At 41.0% G+C, this 26,238-nt stretch overlaps 1 protein-coding gene across 3 annotated transcripts in view; it reads left to right on the top strand.

The window, feature by feature from the left end:
• LOC127432055 (phosphatidylinositol 3,4,5-trisphosphate-dependent Rac exchanger 2 protein-like) overlaps positions 1-26,238 on the top strand; it is a 238,069-nt gene that overhangs the window by 173,485 nt on the left and 38,346 nt on the right. The gene's annotated exons all lie outside the window — the stretch shown is intronic.

The following is a 26,238-nucleotide window of genomic DNA, read 5'->3' as shown; positions in this document are numbered from 1 at the left end:
CGTTGAGCTGAATGGCAGAGTTGGGAATATGCTTGTGCAGCCATGTCTCAGTGAAGATGAGGGTACAACAAAGCCTCATTTCCTTTTGGGAGGTCAGAAGCAGTCTTATATGGTCCAGTTTGTTGCTAAATGAGCGGTTACAGTTTTTCAATGAAAGCAAGCCTGTCAGTTGTACCAGAGATCAACAAGTACAGTTCTGGCTTGTGATGAGGCCAGTGGAAAACTTGTAATTCTATAAAGTGGAATAGGATGAGTTACTCCATATGCATTGTCCATATGTCTCAGTATGTGCAAACACTGTTTTGTTTTGCCTGCCAACATTTGCGCTGTAATGATGACTCAATATCTACATTGACTGTGCTCTTTGACATATTGGCATTTTGAAAAAGTCTTTCTATATTCCACTAACAACACAATTCTTCTGAAACTTTTTCTGGCCTTTTTTAACTGAGCTTTGGTATTGACATTTTAAACTGTGTTGTATCGTAAAGGCAAATCTGCATAGTTTTCAAAATGACATTGATCTGGATATTACAACGAGACTATTCTGTGTGCTAGATGCTACTCTTCATAACTCAAAATACTAATCTCATTTTCATTTTCTATGAAGGATTTCTGCCTTTCTGTTTTTTTATTAGTCAGAACTCATTGAATCGGTATTAAAATTAAAATATTAAAAAGTATTAAAATGTTTTTTAAAACATTTAAAATGTCGCAGATGTCTCAGAACATACACTCACTGAGCTCTTTATTAGCAATACTGTAATAGGTTTCTTGTTGTGGGAAGGAGGAAGCGGGAGTCGGTTCGGCGGACCACCTGAGTTTATTGTAACACACTCTTTAACGTATCACAAACAAAAGAAGCGCTTTTCAGCGAACTGGAAAAAGCTTCTCTTCAGCCTAGCAGTGAAGCTCACAAACACAAACTGCACTCTATATGGTCCGGCACTCTATGTGGATCCCTTCCTCTGGCATCTGGCTCCCTCTTATACCTCTTGAGCTCTCACTGCAATAGGAAACAGCTGTTAGAAATAATTCCCTCCAGGTGAAAATCCTTAATACTCCCATCTCCCGAACTCGCTCTCCATTCACAAACCGGCGCTCGACCATGCCCCCACCACCACAAATACCTACTTATTTACATCCAATCATCCAATTAGCCAATCGTGTGGCAGCAGTGCAATGCATAAAATCATGCAGATACGGGTCAGGAACTTCAGTTAATGTTCACATCAACCACCAGAATGGGGAAAAAATGTGATCACAGTGATTTGGACTTCTGCTGATCTCCTGGGATTTTCACAAACAACAGTCTCTAGAACAGTGGTTCCCAACCCTGTTCCTGGAGGCCCCCCAACACTGCACATTTTGCATATCTCCTTTTTCTGACACCCAATTCTGGTCTTGGAGTCTTAACTAATGAACTGATGAGTTGAATCAGGTGTGTTTGATTAGGGAGATATCCACACTTTGTAGTGTTGGAGGGCCTCCAGGAACAGGGTTGGGAACCACTGCTCTAGAGTTTACTCAGAATGGTGCCAAAAACAAAAAAACATCCAGTAAGCGGCAGTTCTGCAGATGGAAACGCCTTGTTGATGAGAGAGGTCAATGGAGAATGGACAGACTGGTTCGAGCTGACAGAAAGGCTACGGTAACTCAGATAACCACTCTATACAATTGTAGTGAGCAGAATAGCATCTCAGAATTCTCAACACGTTGAACCTTGAGGCGTATGGGCTACAACAGCAGAAGACCACATCGGGCACTTTATTAGGACCTTAGTGTTCCTAATGAAGTGCTATGATGATGTAAAAGAAACAATAAATCGTTTTTCAACTGTTCGAAAGAACCGATTTGCAGAAATGAGTCAGACCACCCAATTCTACTATGAAACTGTAGATTCCCAAGCTAATCATGATTTAGAGTAGTTAAACTACAGGCAAGCTACTAGTGGTCACCGATATTCTGAATTTTTTAACTATTGCCATCGGCTAATACATTTTTTTTTTTGTTTCTTGATGGTGCTGAGAATCATCTGCTTGCATGTGAAGCGACTGAGACATGTAAACGACCAATCATGGTTAGTTTTGTTGTTACGTGCCATCGTGTTACTACAATAATAGACCGGTGTGCAACACAGTGTCATTTAAACAGTCCACATATCAGAGCCGCGGCAGATGCGTTTGAGCACATAATGTTAAAGTGCTTGCCTGTTTCATTCTCCCTCTCTCTCCTCAACAGTTCCCTGTAACCTTTAACTGTCTTATCTAATGATAAAAAGGCAAATATCAATAAAACTAACATCATATACCATCTGCAAATATGTGCATATGTCATTTAAACAGATGTAATAAACCAACCTCACACAACTTCAGCAGATCCAGCATCCTGTGGAACACTCATAAATCTTCCTCTGAAGCATGTATTCTAACAGTCTCTCCTCAACAGTTCCCTGCAACTTTTCTATGATAAAAGTCAAATATTAATAAAACTTGTATTATATACCATCTGCAAATATGCAGATATCTAATTAAAAAAATTGTAATTCAGGAACCTCACGAAAAACCCGCATTTTCTTCCCATCGAGCGCTCATCTAATATCTTCCTCTAAAGCGCGTATTCCATCAGCCAAAATCAAAAACTTCAGGATCTGGATAAAAATTTCCTCTGATTCACAAATCATGACGGTCACTCCATAACAATCCAGGCAGGCAATCCAGGCCATTTAAACTGCCAGGAGATTGCTGCTTGCGCTGGATCCGAACGAGCGTGTGAGTGCAACTTGTCCATAACTTGGACATGCCATAAATTTGTTCAAAGTCTGAGAGAGGTGTTCAAACATTCTGAGGGAGGAAAGAGTGCTGGTGAGCAACTGCTTGCGCTTCGTCAGGGTAGAAATACTGCAGATGACTTCACTCTGTCTTTTCGCACTCTCGCTGCGCAGACTGTGTGGGTGGAGGACACACTGAAACTGCTGTTTTGTCAAGGATTAAACATTGACGTGCAATCTGAGCTGGCCTGCTGTGATGAAGGCAGAACACTGGATCAATTCATCAACCTCGCTATTCATATTGACAATCTCATTCGCTCCAGGGGATCAAATCGATTTACCAGTCCTTTCACTCAAACGCATCAACCCAGTGATGTCGCTGAACCCATGCAGGTTGATCGAACTCATCTCACCAAAGAGGAGCGTGAACATCGCATCAGGAACCATCTCTGTTTATATTGCAGCCAAACGGGTCATTTAAGAGCTGACTGTCCGACACGACCCCCTCAAACACACAATCGCAGGGTAGGTGTGTTGATTCCCTCTCCTCCAAACCACTGCTTGTATTGAAGTGCCAATAAAATTAATGTTCCTGTCAGATACCGTCATCACTATAGCCTCGGGGGCAGGGGGCAACTTTATTGATAAAAATTTAGCCCGACAGCATAAGATACCACTAATTCCTTGCGACTCTCCTTTGGCAGTGGCAGCGCTAGATGGGCGTCCCCTGGGGACTGGCCAGGTTCTGTACACCACCACTGACCTCATTCTGCAAGTTGGAATTTTACACACACTGAAACAACACTCTCCCATCATCCACTCTCCACACCACCCAGTTATCCTCAGATTACCCTGGCTGCAAGACCATAACCCACAAATTTCATGGCATGAGAAACAGATCATGCGATGGGATCCCAGCTGCTCGTCCAAGTGTCTCAAACCAATCATCCCTATGTCTGTGAGTACCACTATGGTGACTCACGAGTCCAACATAGCACCACATATACCTTCTGAATATGCTGATTTGTTTGAAGCCTTCAGTAAAACCAAAGCCTCGCAACTACCACTGCATCGATCTAGTGACGGCGCCATTGATCTGTTACCTGGTACCTCACCTTCTTGAGGCAGAATCTTTCCCCTGTCAGAACCTAAGGCTAAAGCCATGAAATCGTAATTTGAAGAACTGGCCAAGGGTTTCATTCGTCCATCCACTTCACCGGTAGCAGCAGGATTCTTCTTCGTGGGAAAGAAGGATGGGGGCCTTCGTCCTTGTATTGATTATCGTGGTCTAAATGATATAACGGTTAAATTCAGATATCCCTTACCCCTGGTCCCCACAGCTTTGGAACAACTAAGAACTGTTAAGTTTTACACTAAGCTTGATCTACGCTGCGCGTACAACCTCATTCGCATTCGAGGGGGATGAGTGGAAAACTGCCTTTTCTACCAGCAGCGGGCACTATGAATATCTCGTTATGCCATTCGGATCGTCAAATAGTCCATCTGTGTTCCAGTCTTTCATAAATGATGTATTCAGAGACATGCTTAACCAGGGCTTAATTGTATATATATATATATATATAGATGACATCCTGATTTATTCAGACACCCTGGAGGAACACATCAAGCAGGTCCGGGCAGTTCTGAAGCATCTCATGGAACACCAATTGTATGCAAAAGCAGAGAAATGTGAATTCCAACAAACTTCAATTTCCTTCCTTGGTTATATCATCAGTCCAGAAGGGGTTTCTATGGACGAGGGCAAGGTACGAGCGGTTCTAAACTGGCCTCAACCCACTATTGTAAAGGAACTACAACGAATCTTAGGATTTGCAAATTTTTACAGAAGATTCATTCGAAACTTCAGCACTGTCGCCGCTCCACTCACCGCCATGACAAAGGGAGGTAATACCAAGCTTCGCTGGTCTTCTGATGCCATCCAAGCCTTTAATGAATTGAAAAGTCGCTTCACTTCTGCTCCTATTCTGCATCATCCTGAACGCAATGTGCCTTTTGTGGTTGAAGTAGACGCATCAAACACTGGTATTGGCACTATCCTCTCTCAAAGGCAAGGTAATCCTCCTAAGCTTTTCCCTTGTGCGTACTACTCACGTAAACTCTCCTCTGCCGAACAGAATTATGATGTGGGCAATCGTGAACTGTTAGCCATGAAAGCAGCATTTAAAGAATGGCGACACTGGCTGGAGGGGTCCAGACATCCATTTCTGGTATTAACTGATCATCGCAACCTCAAATACTTGCACTCTGCCAAAAGACTACACCCCAGACAAGCCAGATGGGCACTATTTATCACTCGTTGTACCTTTTCAATCACTTATCATCCAGGATCAAAGAACATCAAAGCCGACTCACTATCCCGTCAGTTTGACTCTACTCCTCAGAATCCCTCTCCAGAACCCATCATCTCATCCTCTCTGATCCTAGTTCTGGTCCAGTGGGACATCATGTCTGAAATCTCCCAGGCACATGCACAGAACCCAGTCCCTCCAGAATGTCCGCCCAACCGAACATTTGTGCCACCTACTCTACGAGAAAAGGTAATCCGCTGGGTGCACTCCTCCACAAGCTCTGGCCATTCAGGAATTACTACCACAGTATGATTGTTAAGAAATCGGTTCTGGTGGGAGACATTACAGGCAGACACCAGTACATTCGTGAATGCTTGTCACATCTGCGCCACAGCAAAAACCCCCAGACAACTACCGGCAGGGTTGCTACAACCTCTACCCATTCCACAACGACCTTGGTCCCACATCGCCATTGATTTTGTCACCGATCTACCCATCTCCCAAGGTAACACCACCATATTAACTGTCATTGATAGTTTTTCTAAGGCATATCGACTAATACCCCTGTCTAAGCTTCCATCAGCCTTCGAAACCGCAGAACATCTTTTCCATTATGTGTTCCGCTACTATGGTCTTCCTGAAGACATTGTCTCTGACCGGGGCCCTCAGTTTACATCAAGGGTTTGGACAGCTTTCTTTCGACTACTTAATGTCAATATAAGTCTCACTTCCGGTTATCACCCCCAGTCTAATGACCAGACGGAACGTCTGAATCAAGAACTCACCAAATTCCTTCGCATATACTGTCAACAGAATCAAGCCGACTGGAGCCACTTTCTTCCATGGGCAGAATATGCACAGAACTCGATCCTCAAACCCTCCACAAAATTGATGCCTTTTCAGTGTGTTCTGGGGTTCCAACCCCCTCTATTTCCATGGTCTGGTGAACCGTCTGATGTACCTGCTGTTAACGACTGGTTTCAGCATAGTGAGGCTGTTTCGGATCAAGCTCATGTCCATCTACAGCATGCCATCAACAGGGGAAAGGAACAAGTGGACTGCCATCATTGTCCCAGTCCCAACTACGTTCCAGGACAGTGGGTGTGGCTTTCAACCCGGGACCTTCATCTCCGTCTACCTTGCAAGAAGCTCAGTCCCAGGTATGTGGGTCCATTCTAAGACAAATCAATCCTGTGTCATATCACCTCCAATTACCTGCTAATTATCGTATTTCTCCCACTTTTCATGTCTCTCTGCTGAAACCTGCCGGTGGTCCGAGGGTGGAGGAGGAAGGCGGTGATGCAGGCCCCTCACCCATGATCGTGGATGGCGAGGAGGCATTCCTAGTACGAGATCTGCTAGATTCCAGACGTCGGGAAAGCCAGATCCAATATCTGGTAGATTGGGAGGGGTACGGTCAGGAGGAGAGGTCCTGGGTCAAGGCGGATGATATCCTCGACCCCAATCTCATCACAGAATTTCATAGGACTCACCCAGAGAAACCGGCCCCTCGACCTCGAGGAAGACTCCGACATCGGATGTGCTCTTGTGACAGGAGCCGCTCGCGGGGGGGGTTCTGTTACAAACGCCGGTGAAGATTCCTCAGTCGACCACCGGAGGTCTCACTCACCTGAATATTAACATTGAACTACATTTCCCAAGTGCCCACATGCCTGGACTGATTACCCTACACCTGCCTCATATCAGACTATTTAAGCCCGATGTGTGTGTTCATTCATTGTGAAGTCTTGTTTGCCCCGGCTACATTTCTGAGCGTTATTACTTACTCTGTTGATCTACCCATGTTTGATTCTGCTTTGGATTTACCTTGTATGATTCTCTGCTGCCTGCCTATTACTGTGTTTGCCTGGACTATCTCTATTGCTGTTTTGCTGCCTGCCCCGATCCTTTGCCTGTTTGACTATGTTACTGCCCTGTCTCTGATATTGTTGGTTGCCCTGGTTATTTTACCCATGCCTGTTTGTACTCTGAACTTGTTGTGTTAATAAACCGCACATGGATCCCACTCAGCCTGAGTCAGTGTTACAGATACATCAGCATTGTATCGGCATCAGCCATTAAAAAACCCATATTGGTCGATCACTACAAGCTACCTATTTTAAAATGTAGTTAGTAACAGGACAAGTTTCATGCTAAAAGTTTTGAATGGGTTAATTTACGTGAACCATCTGAACAAACCAGTTCACTAATGAATCACTGAATTGTAAATCAATAAAACATCAATATAGTTTTGTTTGATACACCGCTACTTGTTAGAAAAAGTAGCTAGTTGTTCTCACTCTACTACAAAATGTAAGATAATGTTAGTAGCATTGCTACTTTATTCATGTGAGATTACAGAGGCTGTCACCCTGCTGTAATGTATAAAAATGTAGTTCTTTTAGTATGTGCTTTTTATATGATTGTGTGTGGTTTTTATGCAGGTGTTGAAAAGCCTTACAGGGAAGGTGATTCAGCTATGTCATGTTATTAGAAAAAGCTGTACAAATGAGCTTTAAAGAAATTGACAAGGAGCCTCCTGGTGTAATGTGGAACAGATGTAAGCTGGGGCTGAAGCTGATGGAGAAGGACATGAGGGGTACAGTATGAAGGTAGAGGGAGAAAACAGAGAGCTTAAGAATATCCTTAGGCCCTAAGGTGCTGGGTTGCCAGATTTGTAAAGATAATATATGTGTTTTTAGATTGTGTGGTAGGGTGAGCAAAGACAGACACAGTGGGTGTGGCATTAGGCTTCGTAGAAGGGTTTTATTTAAATTGAAAAGTTTAAAACAGGAATTGTTAACCACTTAGCTACATTACTCCAGAGTTGGTTCTGACATAGACCAGACCCTTCATTTCTGTCTACTTTCTTTACCCATTTGGTTCAGTATCCAGCCTCTCTGTCTTCATCTATAGAGTTTACTGCATATAAATACAGTAAGTATTTAGTCAACTGTGGACTGTCCACCCACACTCAAGTCTTAAAACATGCAGACGTCTCATACCTGCTAATATAGCTCACCCATAAACCCTGAAACCCTGTATTCCTGTCATATCTTAATTCAGGTGGCTTGTTAAACTCCTGTTTAACAGCACAAGTTGTGGTTGAGGTTGGAATTTGAGCTGGGATCACCCATACAGTGTGGCAGAATGTGTATATATTTACATTTAAGCATTTATGGATTTGGCAGATGCTTATAGCCAAAGCGGCACTGCATTCAAGCTATACATTTTACAAGGTTATGCGTTCCCTGGGAATTAAACCCTTGACCTTGGCTTTGCTAGTACCATGCTCTACCAGTTGAACTACAGGAAATGTATGCTAGTAAAATGAAGGGATATGCAAAACTTCCAATTTTCATAATCGACTTGTCTGTTGGTTGTTTGAACAACTAGTCGACAATACCGGATAGGATAATAAGGATAATAATTGGTGCTGTTAGTCGATTGCATTTTTAATCGTGATTAATCGCATAATTTGAAAGTGCTGAAATTTGACTCTAAATATAACAATCTTCTTGTCAAAATGCATTTATTTCCTTTTTGGAAAGAAAGCAAAATAATATGTAACAATATAATACTTAATTGACAATTTCCAAACAAAGCCTTCCACAGTATTAAGATAGAAATACACTAAATTAGTAACAATTCAATTAAAATTAAAAGTTTTTCCAAAGTCTAAGTTAGAAGTTGACTAATTGAAATAACTAATCTCCCCATAGGATGCATATTCATTGTAATAAGTATTAAATCTCTTTAACTCTCATCCGCCACAATATTAACCTGCCAGTAGACTGTGGCTATCCGCTTTCCTACAGCAATCGTGAGCCACGTTCATGATTCGCATCAGGGCGTCAGTGCTAGTGTCAACCGCGGCTTTGATCTCCACATTAAACGTGCTGCAGACAACGTCTCATTCTGTGTTTTCGTGAAAGTTAAGACTTGACCTGCTTCTGTGGTAATTAAATTGTGCCTTACAGAGACTGTAAAGTACTTGCTTTCTGTCACAAGTCCCATCAGGGCATCTTTTGGACATAAGAGGTCCTTTCCCATCACTGTTGTGTGTGTGTTATGGTGTGTCCATCAGTGTAATGACTCTGACTCTGACACATCGCAAAGATTCCGCCCTAGTCCCACCAGTGTTTTGCTGGTTTATGTGTTATTAACGGTAAATGCATTATTCGTGATTGAGATAAATTGCACAAAACTATCAAATTAAGAAAAGTCTCAGAGAGTCTCAGGGCGATCCTTGCTGCACATTCAAAAGCACAGAACTCTTAAGATAATGATGCTTGTGCACATATAGTTCACCAAATCGAGCAGTTTAACCTTTCTAACTGCTACTATTAACTTTGATGGCAGTGGTGTATAAATGGACTAAACCTGGAGTTCGCTAGTTCGCTAGTTCGAATCCCAGGGCGTGCTGAGTGACTCCAGCCAGGTCTCCTAGGCAACCAAATTGGCCCGGTTGCTAGGGAGGGTAGAGTCACATGGGGTAACCTCCTCATGGTCGCTATAATGTGGTTTGTTCTCGGTGGGGCGCATGGGGAATTGAGCGTGGATGCCGCGGTGGATGGCGTGAAGCCTCCGTGGCAACGCGCTCAACAAGCCACGTGATAAGATGCGCGGGTTGACTGTCTCAGACGCGGAGGCAACTGGGATTCGTCCTCCGCCACCCGGACTGAGGCAAATCACTATGCGACCACCAGGACTTTGAGCGCATTGGGAATTGGGCATTCCAAATTGGGAGAAAAAGGGGGAAAATCCCCCCCCCCCAAAAAACTACACGTCTTGCAGAAGGTTTTACCGTGTGGACTGTTATTCTCTTTTAAGCACAGCAAGCTATAATCACGCATAAACGCTCTCCAAGAAGATGCGTCTCTCAATTAATTTGAGAATTGCGTCTCCCAATAAAACCACCATCACTAAAAATATTAATGTTAGTAGTAGACCCCACTAATCAACTAGTCAGTTGTTGGACGACTAGTTGATTAGTTGACCAAAGTAGCACATCCCTAGTAAAATGCAAGTAAAATAATAAACACAACAAAATAAAAAATATAGAAAATTAAATCTTTTAGTAATTCTATAGTTAGAGATTTGTCTAAAATCTTAAAAGCAACAAGCTTGTTTAGTCCAATCTATATAATCATCCTTTATTCAATCATACAGCATTATCTTTATAAAATAAGGCATCCATGCAAGGAACCCAAAGGTCTTCAACTCTGTTCAGATGAAACATACTGTATAGTATATTACTGTACAACTGTGATGTACATTACTTCTAACATGAATGCTCCTACTGATCAGAGTAAAGCCAGGGCTCAGTGGTCTTAAAACAAAAACCTGATGTCTGTCTTTACAAAAAGACAATCTTTAGCACATGCCATGATATATATAAAGGTCATAAATTCAACCACATGTGTCAATAAGGATGGAAAAGTGCGATTTGAGATGCCCCAGTGATCTATTATCTCCACATCTTCTTTAAGTGAATGTATCTTGCCACGATGAGATCACTGAAATCATCCTGAAATATAAAGCGATCTTCAAATCACAAACACATGTCAGGTCCCATGCGGATGGGAGCTCTGTGTTTATGGGCCTTAACCTTTCCATCTCAGATCATGTAAGTGTATCAAGTCTCTGACAACCATGCTTTGTTGTATGTTTACCCCTGGAACCAGATAGGCCCTTCATCTAGTAGATTTGTCATCTACCAGGGGTGTCCAAAATCCTTTAGAAATAGAACAGAATTAGACCCGCTATGGAGAAATTATATGAAATTCATATTTTGGGCACTGGATGTCGCTATCACGTGCAGCCGCTATTTACAGCGCATCGTCTCTGTTAGTGCGTTCTGTGTCGTCACCAGCTTCATCCACTAGCTCAACAGGATTTTGGAATACTCCTTATTTCCAAGGATGAAGCGCCCCACAGAAAGAATGATGCATTTATTAAAGGATTGACATCAGGTTAGATACTTTACTCATGTACTTGTTCTTGTAAAAACGTCCTGATACCTCACATCATAAAACTGAGTAGAGCTGTTGTGCAAGTGGCTGAACAGTGAGCATGCACAGAGAAGTGCGAACCAAGCATACTCTTCCAGAACGTCCTCTGTAGCACTGGGAAGTATACTGAATGGTGACAAGGTCAACCTATTGCAGGGTTTGAATCTGCAACCTTTTGAGAGCGAGAAGGATGCAAGAGCAGATGGCAGAAATAGCAAGAATGAGAACTGAAAAATTAGAGAGTGTGAAAGAAAAATTGTTAGAGTTAGAAGAGAGAATCAAATCCTTCATAACAATGCACCAAAAGAGTAAAAATCTAATTTGTACCTACTTTAAAACTCATGAGCTTCAGATTTAATGGTTCAGGGCAACTTTTATGCTTTACTGTTTTGAAGACACTATTTTTTGTCTATATTTGTATGATATCCAGCACTACATTAGTTCACATTAACAGCACACAACTCTGGAAGCCTTCAAAGAGAACTTTGAGTATGCAATGTGTTAATGTAACCTTAACTGAGTTTATTTGAGCTGAAGTTGCATTGTTTCGTGGATACAACTTTGGAGACAGTGCTGTGACTTAACAGTACTTCCTTTCATGTGGAATGGACATTAGTTAGATTATAGTTGGCACATTTAATCAAATCCATGACTCATCTGGATATGTTTTTATATATGTTTTCTAAGTCTTGTTTAAGTCCAGTTCACATCAAGTTCATACCCAGTATCCCTACATAAACAGGACTTCAAAGTATGCCATAGAGCTGAGTCAAAGTGCTCCTAATACACTCAGTAAGTCAGTAATAGACTTAAAGCCTTGATGTGGCAACAGATCTGTTTGTGGTGGCTGATTTTACTGATGAAGAACAGAATAAAAGACCCTAGCCAGCCTCTTTCATTCATTTGGGCTTCATTTTAAGTTCTGCAAATTGTTAGATTAATTCTAATTTAGTTTGCACACTAAAATACATTTAATGGAGAGTTGTTTTTGATTGTTGTCCCAAAAAAGGCACTAATTTGAGCTCAGTTGATTTCAGATCTAAACTCCAATGGATTCTTTGTCTTGAGTTATTGGTGTGTGACTTGTTTGTAGTGGTCTCTGTGGTCCAAGTTATGTGGTTGTGGTATTTGATACAGATGGGTAGCTTGTTCTTGTAATTTTGACTCTTACACAGCTTGATTTTACATTTATGCATTTGGCAGATTTGCAAAGTGACCTCAGTGCATTCAAGGTACATCAGTTTGTGTGTTCCCTGGAAATTGAACCTATGACCTTGTCATTGTTAGTGCCATGCTCTATCAGTTGAGCTGCAGGAACCCTTGACACACATATCAGCCTGCAACTTAGTGCTTGGCTAATCACATGTCCAGAAGTTGCCGTAATAGATGGAATTGGTTGAGAGATCTGAACTAAATGGGAAGACACCAAACAAGCACTAAAAGGAAGTGGAACGATTTGTTTGCTGTTTATGGTCGCTTTCGTTTGAGTGTGTGTGTGTGTGTGTGTGCGCTTTCGTCCCAGCATGGAACCAGTTTGACATCATGTTTGTGAATCTGTTTGTAATTAGTCGAGGTTCATTGAGGTCTTACATTGGGTCGTGGTGGCGGTTGAGCCCTAATTCTATTTGTAGATTTATTGGTCCATTTAAATGCATGATGGCATGATGGCCTGGAAGCCTCATAATGACCATGGTGTGATTCCGAGTCTCTGAGAAACCAAATGATGAATCAAACTGAACTGACAGAGTGCACAGTGTACTCCAAACTAGAATAAAATATGAGACTATGGACTCAATAATAACATGGCTTCAAATTAAATGAGAGGATTGAAAACTTTAAAGGTGTCATTTCAGGACCACTTGCGTCAACAAACAAATAGCAAATATAATTACTAATTTCAAACAAGTTACCTGAACAATCCCCCTGTCTCCCATTGGTTGGAAAAACAGAATGTCCCATCCCAACTCACGCCATTGGTTGATCCATTGATGCTATGTTGGACTGATCAGGATTCTCAAACAAACAGAGCAACAGTGTTTACACTTTTTTGGGGAAACAGCCTACAAACGAATTACTTATAGTTGTGAATGAATATTACGCTGGAAGACAAAAAAGTATTTTAACACTGAATAAATGACATGCTTCACCTTTAACTACAGTAAATAAAGACTAGTTCAGGAAGGAACACTTGGCTCCTTCAGTAAATGCTGCATATAAAGTAAACCTGACAATCACCGTGGAGTTTAAAGCCCTTTGAAACTTAAGCTCGAATTTCCTAATTTTATTGTCTCTGGAAATTACTTAATTGCTTATCATCCACCAGGTGAAAATCTGAGATCTGATTGCTTAGAAAAGTAATAGTATACCTCAAAAAGCTGCGCAGTTTGATGTGTCATTCATGTTTGTAGCACAAGTGAGAGGATTAGTTACACACATTGGGCCTCATTCATGAAACTTTCGTAAATATATGAGTCAATTCTGAGTAATTTGTGTGTACAATGGACCTTCCCGAAAACTCTCCACTGGATTCACAAATGCTTCGTACTCCCCAGATTTGTTAGTAAAACGTGTGTATTAATGAATACCAAACATTCATAAATAGGGGGCATGTGCACATTCAGTCAAAATTATCATAATCCATGCCCATGAAAACACCATATAAGGAAGGCACCACACTCACTAGTAAATGCTGTTTACATCTATAGCCTAGTTTCCATCCACTTTTCGCGCTATTTTGTTATCGACAAAGTGAAAATGCGTAAAAAAATTCTGCCTGTTTCCATTCAAATGGCCTTTTATTGATAAAAATGGTGTGCGTGATGACGTCATGCCTAAAAAACACTTTGTCGCATAAGTTTTGGTTTAGCGCAAAAGAAATCTGCCCTTAAGCCGTTTCCATACAGAAATGTGTGTTTATCGCTAATTCAGATAGAAAACAGATGTCCCTAATTTTTTTCCTCCGAAGTTTTGGTAAAATGGGGAGAGTATTGAGACAATTCATTGAAATTAACCAGCTAACTGTCATTTTAATTTCACAAATAAATGCAATCAGAAGACGAGGAATTGTAATCAAAAGGGAGCAGTTGCCCTTCTGATAGGACTGTAATATTGGTCCTGATGTTGCACCTATCGCAGGTTGCCACCAGTTCCGACCCGAAAGCGAATCGTCATGGCCCTGTTCAAGCTGGCAACCTGCACCAAGTAGTGGGGAAATTTTCAGTCTTAGTATAAGGACCATCCATCGATGTGTATATGTGTGCACAGCTATTAAAGAAAAACTGATGCTGTGTAATTTCAGGGTTTATATATGATACATTCCTGATATTCAATAGGCTATTTTGAACAATCATCTAATCTAAAGCATTGCCATCACAACTGCATTATGTCCCGTATATTTGTCCCACAACTTTTAACGACCAACTGAACTTGATTGTCATCTCAAATTATTTTTAGTATCATAATGCAATTTACATTTTCTGAAGAAGCTCAGCAAATGCAATCCGAGGTAAAGAGGGTTAGATTTAAAATATTTAAAAGTTTTAAAAGATTCAAAAGCTCGTTTTCTGAAAGTGAACTCCGCATTGGACAAATAGTTCTGATAGTTTATAGTCTTGAAGTGTAGAAAATGTCATTCAGACGACTTTATTAGTCTGCAGAACAGGGTAAGGCTAATTTAAGTTTGTGTAAAGAAAAGGCATATATAGGTCTAAAAATATACTTTTTTTCGTTTGGTAATTTATGTTTTTTAAATTTAATGCGTTTTTCCTTTGCCAATTTATTTAATTTAATATAGGGAATTTTTCCAGCATTTTTTCAAAAGTATAAACAATAATTTTATAGAATTGGGCTATTAGTGTTCCAAAAAAGCACACTGAAGCTTTTCTACTAGTGTTGTGTATTTATTTTTAATTTAAAACATCTTTGTGCACAGAAATATGTTTTTTGTATTGTGGGCTAATTCCGTGACTGCCGTCTATTATTTTGATTGGTGCGAAAAAGCAACTTTAATAAATAAACGGATGTCTACCGTGATTAAATTAATCACAAACAGTGGCCATTTATTTGTTCTCCGTGCACTTGTCAAATGTGCATGTCTTGAAACGAGATATTTGTGTAGGCACTCCTGGAAGTGTCATGTTTGCAGTGATCGGATCTTTATGCCGTTCAGATCAATCCATAATCACGTACAATAAATTGGCTTTTAAGGATCCTATACCTTGTCATTATGATTAACACAGGCAACGACTGGGGTAAATTCTGTCATGTGACACTACATTTTTGCGTTAATGCCAATTTTCTTGACAAAAAGTGTTTCCAAACCAGTTTTTCGTGACATTTGATGTATCGACATAGAGTTTATGCACTAGAGTTAAACGGAAAAATATTATGTCGACACTTGTGAAATTTTAGCAATAAATTGCGTTTCCATCAGCTTTATTTTGATGTGCTAAACTTTTTTTCGCAAAAAACCCTTGGATGGAAACGTAGTTTATTTGGAACAGTAATGAAATCGTTTTTATGAAGGGCATTCACATGGTAAAATTTTTATTTAGCAAGCACAATAGCGTCTCAAAGAAAGTGAGGACTTACTTTCATTGCATATTTTTGTTGTCATATGATGCTCATTTGTGAATCCGAAAGTTCAAGAAGTCAATAAATATGGTTTTGACATGAGTGTAAAACAATTTCAGTTTACACCAGGAGGATGTCCACCACCATTAACCTTCTCTGGTTCAGTTCGCATGCATCACCAGCAACATTTATGAAACTTCTCAGGTAAATCATGATGGCAACTGGAAGAATCTAGGAAATTAATAGAATGCAAGAAGATCTTTGACCAAAATGGTAACATCTGTAGGAACAAGGCATGAGAAGGAGGATCTAAGTGCAGGTTTTTATTCATAAAACTAAACACACAACTCAAAACATAACAAAAGAACAAATCAAACATCCATACAGGTTTAACAACTGACAAAGACAGAGAGAACAGGAGGGCAATATATACTCAGACAAGGGAAACACATGACAAAGACAACCAATAACAAGACTTAACTAATAACAAGATAAGAAGACTACTAAACAGGAACCAATAACAAAACAGAACTGATAACAAGTTAACAAGACAATAAACCAATGAGAACAAGACACATGAACATGAGGGAAACAGGATATCACAAGACTAGACAAGGAAAACTCGGAACTACAAACTAAAGGTCTTAAATACACCTAGCGACCTCTAGTGGCCGCTAGGGCAAATGTCCCAAGTGTAACAGAAACGCTGTAAGAGATTACAGATTTGCAAGCTATACAACAATGTGCGGGATTTTTCTATTTTTTCCCCCATTGTATTGTGTACACACCTGTCCACGATGTGTTTATTTATGGGTTTAACAGCATTAGCATTGACATACGTTATCAACTTAACGCAATTTAATGATGCCTATACCAAATTATGAAACTAAATTATAGAGTTTATATCAAATAATACAAATAAAACTGTCCAACCAGTCATGTTAGAGGGCATACATTTTTTGATAAAAATCAAGCACTTCTGCTGGAAAAACGAGAAGCAGAGTTGGGAAAAAATTATACTTTGAAAAAAATTTATTAAAACAGTAAAGAAAAATTTCTAAATACTGTAAGTATAGAGTATAGTTTAAAAAGAAAACAAAGATTTTTTTCTTCTTTTTTTTTTCTTTTACTAATTTATGTTATTTCTTAAGGTTAATTTCACTCATTTAATTATTAGTTAATTTTTTCATTACTTATTTAATTTCACTTCTATCAAAATCTGGTCATGACAGTTTGCCTGAAAGAACACAACATGTTTGGATGTCTTACGCACGATTTACATGTGGTCGGGAGCAGATGTAAATTTTGTTTGTACCAACTAACGTTTTGAAAATACAAAAACTTTAATGAATCTGAGAATTTATGTCAGAACGGCTTTACGAACGATCTACACAAAAATTTGCTCGTGTTTCATGAATGAGACCAAATGTAGTTTAATACTTAAGAGTTAGTGGTCTAGTGATGCTTGATAAATTTTTCATTTAGTTGAAAAATTGAAAATTCAAATGAAATTTTTCATTTAGTTGAAAATTCACTTCCAGGAGCGCCTACACAAAAATCTCATTTCAAGACATGCACATTTGACAAGTGCACGGAGAACAAAATAGTTTTTCATTTTAGCTGCTGAACATGGATTATTTATATTATGTATATTTTACAAATGGAACACATTATTTTCTCTTTTTTTTATCTTCTCTGTTTGAGGGAATTATCACATCAGGTTACATAATTCATAAACTTTTTGTATGTATGTATGTATGTGTAAGAGGGAGTGTGTGAATAGAAAATGACAGGTGAATCAACAAAATGCTTGTTTTTTTATTTGGTGTGCTAGAATCTATGGGGATAATGATTCATGGCCATCAGGCTTTTAAATGTGTGTAAATGTGTTTTGACAGCTACTGGGGGAAAGAAACCGAATTTTAGTCTAAGAATTAAAAATAACATTGTTAATCTGATTCAGTAAATTATCTTTATTTATATACCAACACAGTTCCATTCTATCATGATCGTTTGCAGTAAGGCACAATGTATTCATGCATCAATGTCTACTCATGCCTGAAGAGCAGAGAGTACAATGAGTAATGTTTGTGAAATAGGGACAGAAGTTATGTTTTCAGGTTTTAAGATGAAACAGTGGCTGCAATTTGCTTTTAGGCCAAGAGAAGAGAGGCACAGCGAGAGTGGCCTATCCTTGGATCCTGTCCAGCATTTCCATTAAAGTTGCTCATAAGAGCCCATAGAGAGAAAACAAAGGCCATCAGTTACTACATACTTTGCCTTGAAGGAATAACCACTGCTCTGTTACGACTCCTGCACAACTCACAGGGTCCCACAGTTACCACACACAGACGAGTAGGCGAGTAAATACACCAGAGAACATTCTAATATAGTTAACACTGCCCACTGTTTTTAATGGATTAAATTTGCCTGCCTGAATAGCAGTGGCTAATCGGAGTAAGACCACCAGAACTAGAATCCCAGCCATTCTCACAGTGTGGGAGTTTTGTTTGTTATGCTTCACCTTGGCAGAAATTTTACGCTGCTTGACTATAAGGCCCTGGTTTCTTTTTTTTCTTTCTTTCTTTCTTTCTTTCTTTCTTACCATATATGCGATGGTACTTTAATTTTGGTCATCTTTCATATTTATCAACTGACAGCATCATTTTACTAGAGTACTCTTTGGAAGGGTTGCTGGTAAAACTTTCCTAAAGTCTGTGGTATCAGACAAAGAGGTATTGAACTAGTGTTAAAAATGCAGTGGATAATCAATATCTTGTCTAAGGTCCCTTGACACATACCTCCATGCACACTTCTATCAGTGCAGTGTATGTTTTTTAGCAGTGCAGTCTTGGCGTGAGCCAATTGTTTCTGCCGTGAAACTGAACAGCGAATAGGCGATTGATCTAGTGACATAAATCTTCAGCTCCATCTGGTGCTGCCTGAGTGAGCCAGATGAGGCTGTTTGGTTTTATGAAGCATGAAAGCACATTATGCCTGTCTGCTTCCTGGTACTTTGTGTAGCACAGCGGGCTATTGTTTTAAATCAGCTGATTCTTTAGGCACAGTCTCAAAATGAGGGGCACTCTGCATAACACTGCATCTACACTGTAGATGGAGTGTTAACTGGTGCCACTGGTTGAGAACAACTATAAGAAACAGACCCAGTTTTAACTGGTCTGTTCTTTGGATAGTATTATAATGTTTATGATACCATGGTATAATTGTGGCCTCTGACATAATAGTCAGATTAGCCCATGAAATAAAAAAATAAAAATTCATCCTTTGAATATCTCAGTTGTTTCTCCTAGATAGCAGTGAGACTAAATGAAGAGCAAATGGAATTTTTCGCTTAAGACTTTTGCTCTTGCTTTTCATATTTTTCTCCTGAGAAAGATTTCTCAGAAGTTTTCTATCAAAAGTCAGGTATTTTTTCAATATGAACTCAAACATTTCTCATGCAATTTTTTCAAGACTTTATATGAGCGATACTATCCACAATCATATTATAGTCTGTACTCTCACTATTTATCAGCCATTCTCAATATTTGTAATATTATTTCTCCTAAATAATTTTAGGAGATATTTAATTGAAAACTTAAACATTAAATAAACATTACATAAGCAAAACGTAACTTTCGTTAAGTTAAAATAATTTTACGGGTTCAATACATGTTAAGCTCATTCAACAACATTTGTGGCATAATATTTATTACCACAAAATTTTATTTTGACTTGCACCTTTCTTTAAAAAAAGCAAAAATCTGGGTTCCAGATATACTCAGTATCAAAAGTATAGCCACAAGATGCTATAAACAATATGCGTGTTAACATTATTTTAGTGTAATACGTTTTCTGTGTAAAGTTATAGCAAATTTCACAGCTTTTTACAACAATGTAATGTCAACAAACCCTAAAACCCTAAAATGACTATAAAAATTACAATTTAAAAAACTTTACATCTGTGGTTCTGTTGGTTATATAGTCCTGGTTTCTGCATTCAAAAATCATAAATGTCAGGAATCCGGCCTGATTACAGTAGCTCGGTTTTTTCTGACTGTGTTTTGGTGTGTGGCTCTGTGTGTGTGTTGTGTTTTTTAGATCATCCTCATTGGCTGGTTCGTAATTGGGAAGATGATTATCACCTGTTGCTTGTTAACCCTCTTGTTGCCTGTTTATTCCCTCTCCGTCTGTTGTTTTGTGCTAGATTGTGCCAAGTACTTACAGTATCTGTGCCAGTCCTGCCATTCTGTTGGTTTTTCCCATTTACTTGCTGTTAGTATCTGATCTTCGTCTGTTCTTTGACCACGGTTTTGCCTCGGCCTTTTGGATTTATTGCATGATTGGACTGTTTACCTGGGTTTTTGACTCCACTCGCCTGATTTTTCCCCTGCCCGTTTTTGTCATCGATCAACCTTCTGCGCTTAAGTCTCTTTTTTTTAATCACAGCCAGACAGTAACCCCTGTATTTTACCAATTATACTGTTACAATATTAAGCCACAGTCTTACTTCAGGTGATTTCAGAGCTCTCAAAAATCCTGTTCTGAAATGTACATAGCAAGGACATCTTCGGGAAACTTTTTTAAGCATATAGAGATGATGGATGTGGCCATGGCTTACCCTTTGATAATTCAGGACCTTTACAATGAGACTGAAACAGACTGTCCTCAGAAGGCAGGTTGAAACTTCAAATAAATGATCAAACATCCTGCGTAGAACAGCTTGGTTGTAAAGGTCTTGTGTTGGCAGTTCTTGAAGCATTTCTCTTGTTGACTGAAATTACAAAGTTCATTTTCTTTTTGCTTTGTCTCCCTCTCTTCCTCTGTCTTTTTTTAAACACTTTGTTGAGTTAGTCAGGATCAATAAATAAAATGGAACATAACATTTTTTAGAAACTCAAAGCTTTTGTAACGAGTGATAGTGAGAACAAACAGACCCAAGAGCAGAGGAACAGAGTTAATGAGCAGTCACTGGGTTGAGGAACAGATTCGTAGAATCTGGCTAGCAAGTTCTTCTCTCTCTCTCCTTTCTCTCTCTCTGTGTATCTCCGCTCGCCCTTTCCCTCTCCCCACGCCTCCCCTCGTCTCTCCCCCAGGAGGCGGGTGGACCACTGGCTGACAGAACGGCCGGAAGGGCAGCGTCTCCCCTACAGCGATTGGGGGGGGGGGGGGAGTTAGTCAGACCAGTGGAGCACGGCCGGTGCTGAATCAGCTAATCAGTGGGAGAGCAAGATAAGGGGCAGCTGGAGATGCCGGTTCGAGAGAGAGAGAGAGAGAGACGTATGCGGCCGTGTTGTGTGTATATCCTTATGTTTTATGCTGGTTAAGTTTATGTTGACCATTAAACTTTATGTTGACTGTTCAGCTGGTTCCCACCTCCTCCTTGCCCAACCTTTACTCTGTTACACTGAGCAACATTAAACATTCAACATCTAACTAAATGTAGAAATCCAGCCAAGGACATGACACACGAGTGGATTAATATAGGCATGAACAAACAAGGGGCAGGTGCCGCTCACAGCTGAAAATTGGCATGATCAGCGTTCCCATGGAAGCAATCAGAGTTCCCATGGAAATTCTGATTCCGCGTGTCAGCAGCACCTGAAACACATGAGGGCAAAAACATCAACATGCTTGGAACAAAACAAACAGGGAATAATGATGCCACAGTCCTCATCAGACAAAACCCAGCCTAACAAGGTGACAGGACCGTGACATCACCGGAGAGCGCATGGTGGTAACTCGTGGTAACCAACAACCGGACCCATGCGCTCACACAAAGAATGTACACAAAACATGAGACAGAGGGGACGATAATGCCACTGTGACAGTACCACACCCCTGCCCCCTCACAAAGGGATGCCTCAAGGCAAACAAAATGAACACTTAACATAGAACAGGAAATACAACAGAAAGGGAGGGAAACCAGTTTAAGTAAAGTGGTGTGGTCCGTAGGCCTCAGGGCAGGGGCAGAGTCTGGTGGCCTGGGAGGCGGCCTCAGGGCAGAGGGGAAAGAGAACTGGGTGGCAGCCGCTGGACAGGGTTCAGGAGGGAGCGGCTCAGAGGGTGGAGCTGTGGATGGCTCAGGCGTGGGCACTGGTCGCGGCTGGTGAACGGCCTCCGCAGCTGTGAGCACTAGCAGCTGCAACTGGGGAGCAGCCTCTATGGCTGTGGGCACCGACAGAGGCTGGGGAATGGCCTCCGTGGCCGTGAGCACAGGTAGTGACAGGGAAACAGCTTCCGTGGCCATGAGCTCTGGCAGTGACAGAGGAACAGCCTCCGTGGCTGTGAAGACCGACATGGACTGGGGAACAGCCTCCATGGCTGTGGGCACCAACAGAGGCTGGGGAATGGCCTCCGTGGCCGTGAGCACAGGTAGTGACAGGGAAACAGCTTCCATGGCCGTGAGCTCTGGCAGTGACAGGGGAGCAGCCTCCGTGGCTGTGAGCAAAGGCAGTGACTTGGGAACAGCGTCCTCAGTTGTGAGCACTGGCAGTGACAGGGGAACAGCCTCCATGGCTGTGAAGACTGACAAGTACTGGGAAACAGCCTCCATGGCTGTGAGGACAGAACGTGACAGGGGAGCAGCCTCCGTGGCTGGGGGCACTGTCACTGACAGGGAAATGACCTCCATGGTTGTGAGCACAGGCAGGGAAGGGGAAACAACCTTCGAAACGGCTGAGGCTTCAGGCACTGGTTCTAGTGCGGTCGAGGCTTCCGGCGCTGGCTCTGGAACGGATGAGGCTTCAGGAATGGGCTCATTGACCATAGCAGGTGTGGGCGCTGGCTCATTGACCATGGCAGGCATGGGCGCTGTAAGTGGCAGGAGGGGAATGGCCTTAGTGACCGTGAGTGCTGGCAGCAGCAGGGGAACAGCCTCAGTGACTGTGGGAACTGGCGGCAGCAGGGGATCGGCCTCAGTGACCGTGGACACTGGCAGCAACAGGGGAATGGCCTTCGCAACTGTGGATGCTGTCAGCGACTGAGGAGCAGGTGCCCGGCTCCTCCTCCACCTCCTCCGGGTGGTGATAGGTTCATCACACTGCAGCAGGGCCGGATCAAATATTCGGCAGAGCTCCATGGCGAACGGTAAGTACGACGCACAACAAGCACGTCCATTGTCCCACGTGGCGGTTCTCCAGGCGGTGACGCGCATGATGACGTAAGCCACCTTCATTCTCTCCACGGGAAAGCAGAGGGCTGTGAAGTGAAGAACAAGGAACATTGCAAAAGGAATGTGCTGCAGGATTCAGCCTCACCTGAAAATGGGGCTGGAGGGGTAATACGGGCTTCAAAGCATCCAGGAGCCATGGGAACCGCCGAAGCCGGTAAGGAAGATTCCTGAGAGGGGCCAGCATCAGGAGATAGGCGGAGCTGCTGAACAACAGAGGTGAGCTCAGCGAGCTGCAAAGCCATCATCGCCAGAGCCCGGTTCAAAGCAGAGATTTGATCCTGCTGAAGTCCCAGCATGGCTCCCTGCTGAGAGAGGGCGGAGCGGAAAAGGGAATTCCTCTGCTGGGTCCATACGTGGATGGATTGTTCTGTAATGAGCAATAGTGAGAACAAACAGACCCAAGAGCAGAGGAACAGTTCAAAGCATTTATTAACAGAAATAATGAGCAGTCACTGGGTTGAGGAACAGATTCGTAGAATCCTCCGCTGAAGATCAGTGAGTTGCAGAACAACGCCAAGCAGAGATGGGCAATCTTAACTACCGACATGCAGGCAGAGACAAGGTATCCTTTGTGGAAGACCAGCTGACATGCAGCAAAACTGTAAGGCAACCACACACCCAACTCGTGGGCAACCAACAGATACACGAGACAGGACCAACTAAGCAGAGAGAGTGAGGTTAGTACTCAACATCAAACAACAATGCTCAAAAACTCAGTCAACACTGAGCAACATTAAACATTCAACATCTAACTACATTTAACAATCCAGCCAAGGACATGACACACGAGGGGATTAATATAGGCATGAACAAACAAGGGGCAGGTGCCGCTTGCAGATGAAAGTTGGCATGATCAGCGTTCCCATGGAAACTATCAGGGTTCCCATGGAAATGCTGATTCCGCATGCCAGCGACACCTGGAACACATGAGGGCAAACACGTCAACACGCTTGGAACAAAACAAGCAGGGAATGATGATGCCATGGTCCTTGTCAGACAAAACCCAACCTGACAAGGTGACAGGACCGTGACATCACCGGAGAGTGCACGGTGGTCACTAACAACCAGACCCGTGCTCACACAAAGAACATACAGGAAACACGAGACAGAAAGAGGGCGATAATGCCACGGTCCCGTCAGACAGAAACCCATCCTGACAAGGTGACAGCTTTGGACATGTCTGGTCACTGTTTTGTATGTATTATAAGGGGTTTGAATAATGAGGGACGTGCTGATCAAACAATCTGTCTATCTGTCAATCAGTGAGTCAATTAGTCAATCAATCAATACTGAATACTGATTAAGTAACCTTCTAGGTTGTGTTTCTGATAAATGATGTATCTCTAAATTATGTATGTGTATTACACTGAGATGATTTAAAATGATTACAAAGGCTCTTGAAGTCTGTCAGCAGGAGAATCAGAGCTTTGATGCCTATATGGATGTTTCTAAGGCAATTCAACTCTGATAGTGTTTGTTTACACTTTGCAGGAGATGTTGAGTGCTGCTTAATGAAATGAAGATGAAAATCCTTTTTTAAATCAGTGGAATTGGTGTTTAAAGCTCTTACTGCCTAAAGCTGATGGCCTCTGAGCAGGGGCGGACTGGGACTAAAAAGTGGCCCTGGACTTTCTGGCCCAGAGTGGCCCACCACACCAGCTCATTGATTTAATTTTATGGCTCAATTTCAAAATGTTCTATTGACTGCTAGTCCACCAGTGCAAAAATTGTCATAACTTTAAAACATATAAAACCACTGTAAATGTGATGAGTGGATTTTTTTAGAGAAAGCACTAAAAATAAGTACTTTGTTGATCAGACAAATAACATGTCAGAAAACTTTTTCCCCAACATACAGATGTTAGGTTAAAATGTACATGAAAGTACAAGGGAAAGTGTGTATTTTAGGTGCTGTGACAAGTCAGCATTTCTTCAAAGTTCAGCTTTTTTCTAGAAGTGCAAATAAACTATTGTCTTAGTTAATATGAGGTTGTGGAAACAACAAGTATAATAGTAATATATAATATATGTATATATAGCTTTACATGACCATAAAATGTTTAAAATTGTTAGATAAAGATAGTGTCACACAGCAGGACACTGATGACAGTACTTAAAATTTCATGTCAATTACTCACATAACTATGTGTAAATGTTTATTTTAAAAAAATCAATTAAAACAAATTTGGCCATAATATGTACATATATAAATATACAAATATAAATATATGTAAAAAATAAATAAATAAACATGCCTCTTAAAGTGTAGATCTTTGCAAATATTCTGCAGATTAATAGCTCATATTTTCAATCTATGTGAGTTTGTTGTGTCTTTATATCTGCAGTGTTTTAATTCCTTCCCCAGATTATTCTTGAAAAAATGTGAAAAGCCCTATGCTTTGACAAGTACTGTTTCTGCTATCCTTTAAACAAAGTAAGCCTCAAAGACTCAAATTGCTACAAAGTAATATTTTTCATGACTTATTTTTTGCATGTTTATCAGGCATGAGCATTATTCAGCAAGCCGTGCTTCAGCTCCCAGAAATGGTTTGCGGTATGAATAAATTATGCAAATGACTATGTACTGCTCATCGATTTTATTTATGCTGCTGTTATTGTATTTGTTGTAACTTGCAGTTATTTGTCACTAAGTGATTATTCAGAGCTCATCTTATACTTAATATGTTGCTTTTGGTTGTCACCATTATTGTGATTTGTTTGTCAAATAATGAGGTCCACATGAGGTACGGAGTTGATGCGGTCATATGGATATGTGCTCCGATGTGTAAGCTATTTCAAAATAAAAGCCATTGTTTTGGCTTGTCTTGCAGAGTTTATTACATTTTTGCTTGTTATGAGGTTCGCATGGGCATGTTGGTACCCAGGGTGGCCGCCTATATCACCTGTAAGACTGGCCGGTACTTGCGCAGCAGCAGGCTGGCCCAAATTACCCAGCAGGAAAATACCCGGTGCTCCTATTGGCCAGTCCACCCCTGCCTCTGGGTGTTTGTAAATGCATCTCATTACATTAATGTTGTACAATAAAGTTGCCTTGATTAGTATACAGGATGAGCTCAATCTTATGAACTTACCTCAAGACACTGGGTTCAATAGATCTATGCATGTGTGTTTCAGTGTAAGAGTTTCCCAGTTGTTTGTCTGTTTAGGTGGACATGGGAGAGAAAAGAAGAGATTGAGAAATAAAAAACTGTGTTTGCATTCGTAAACATCAATTTGCTTTATTAATAGCCTCTAATCGCGAAACCAATCTACCTCTGTTAAACATTTCCATATCATCTGCTCCTACAGCGATTAATATCTTAGATTAATTAACAATAATATTTATGATGTGACAGATAAGGATATTATCATAATAAATATGTGCTGGCTGGGATGCAG

Source organism: Myxocyprinus asiaticus, chromosome 41 (assembly GCF_019703515.2).
Source record: "Myxocyprinus asiaticus isolate MX2 ecotype Aquarium Trade chromosome 41, UBuf_Myxa_2, whole genome shotgun sequence".
Classification (NCBI taxonomy): Eukaryota; Metazoa; Chordata; class Actinopteri; order Cypriniformes; family Catostomidae; genus Myxocyprinus; species Myxocyprinus asiaticus.
This window is presented reverse-complemented; position numbering and strand designations above follow the sequence as displayed.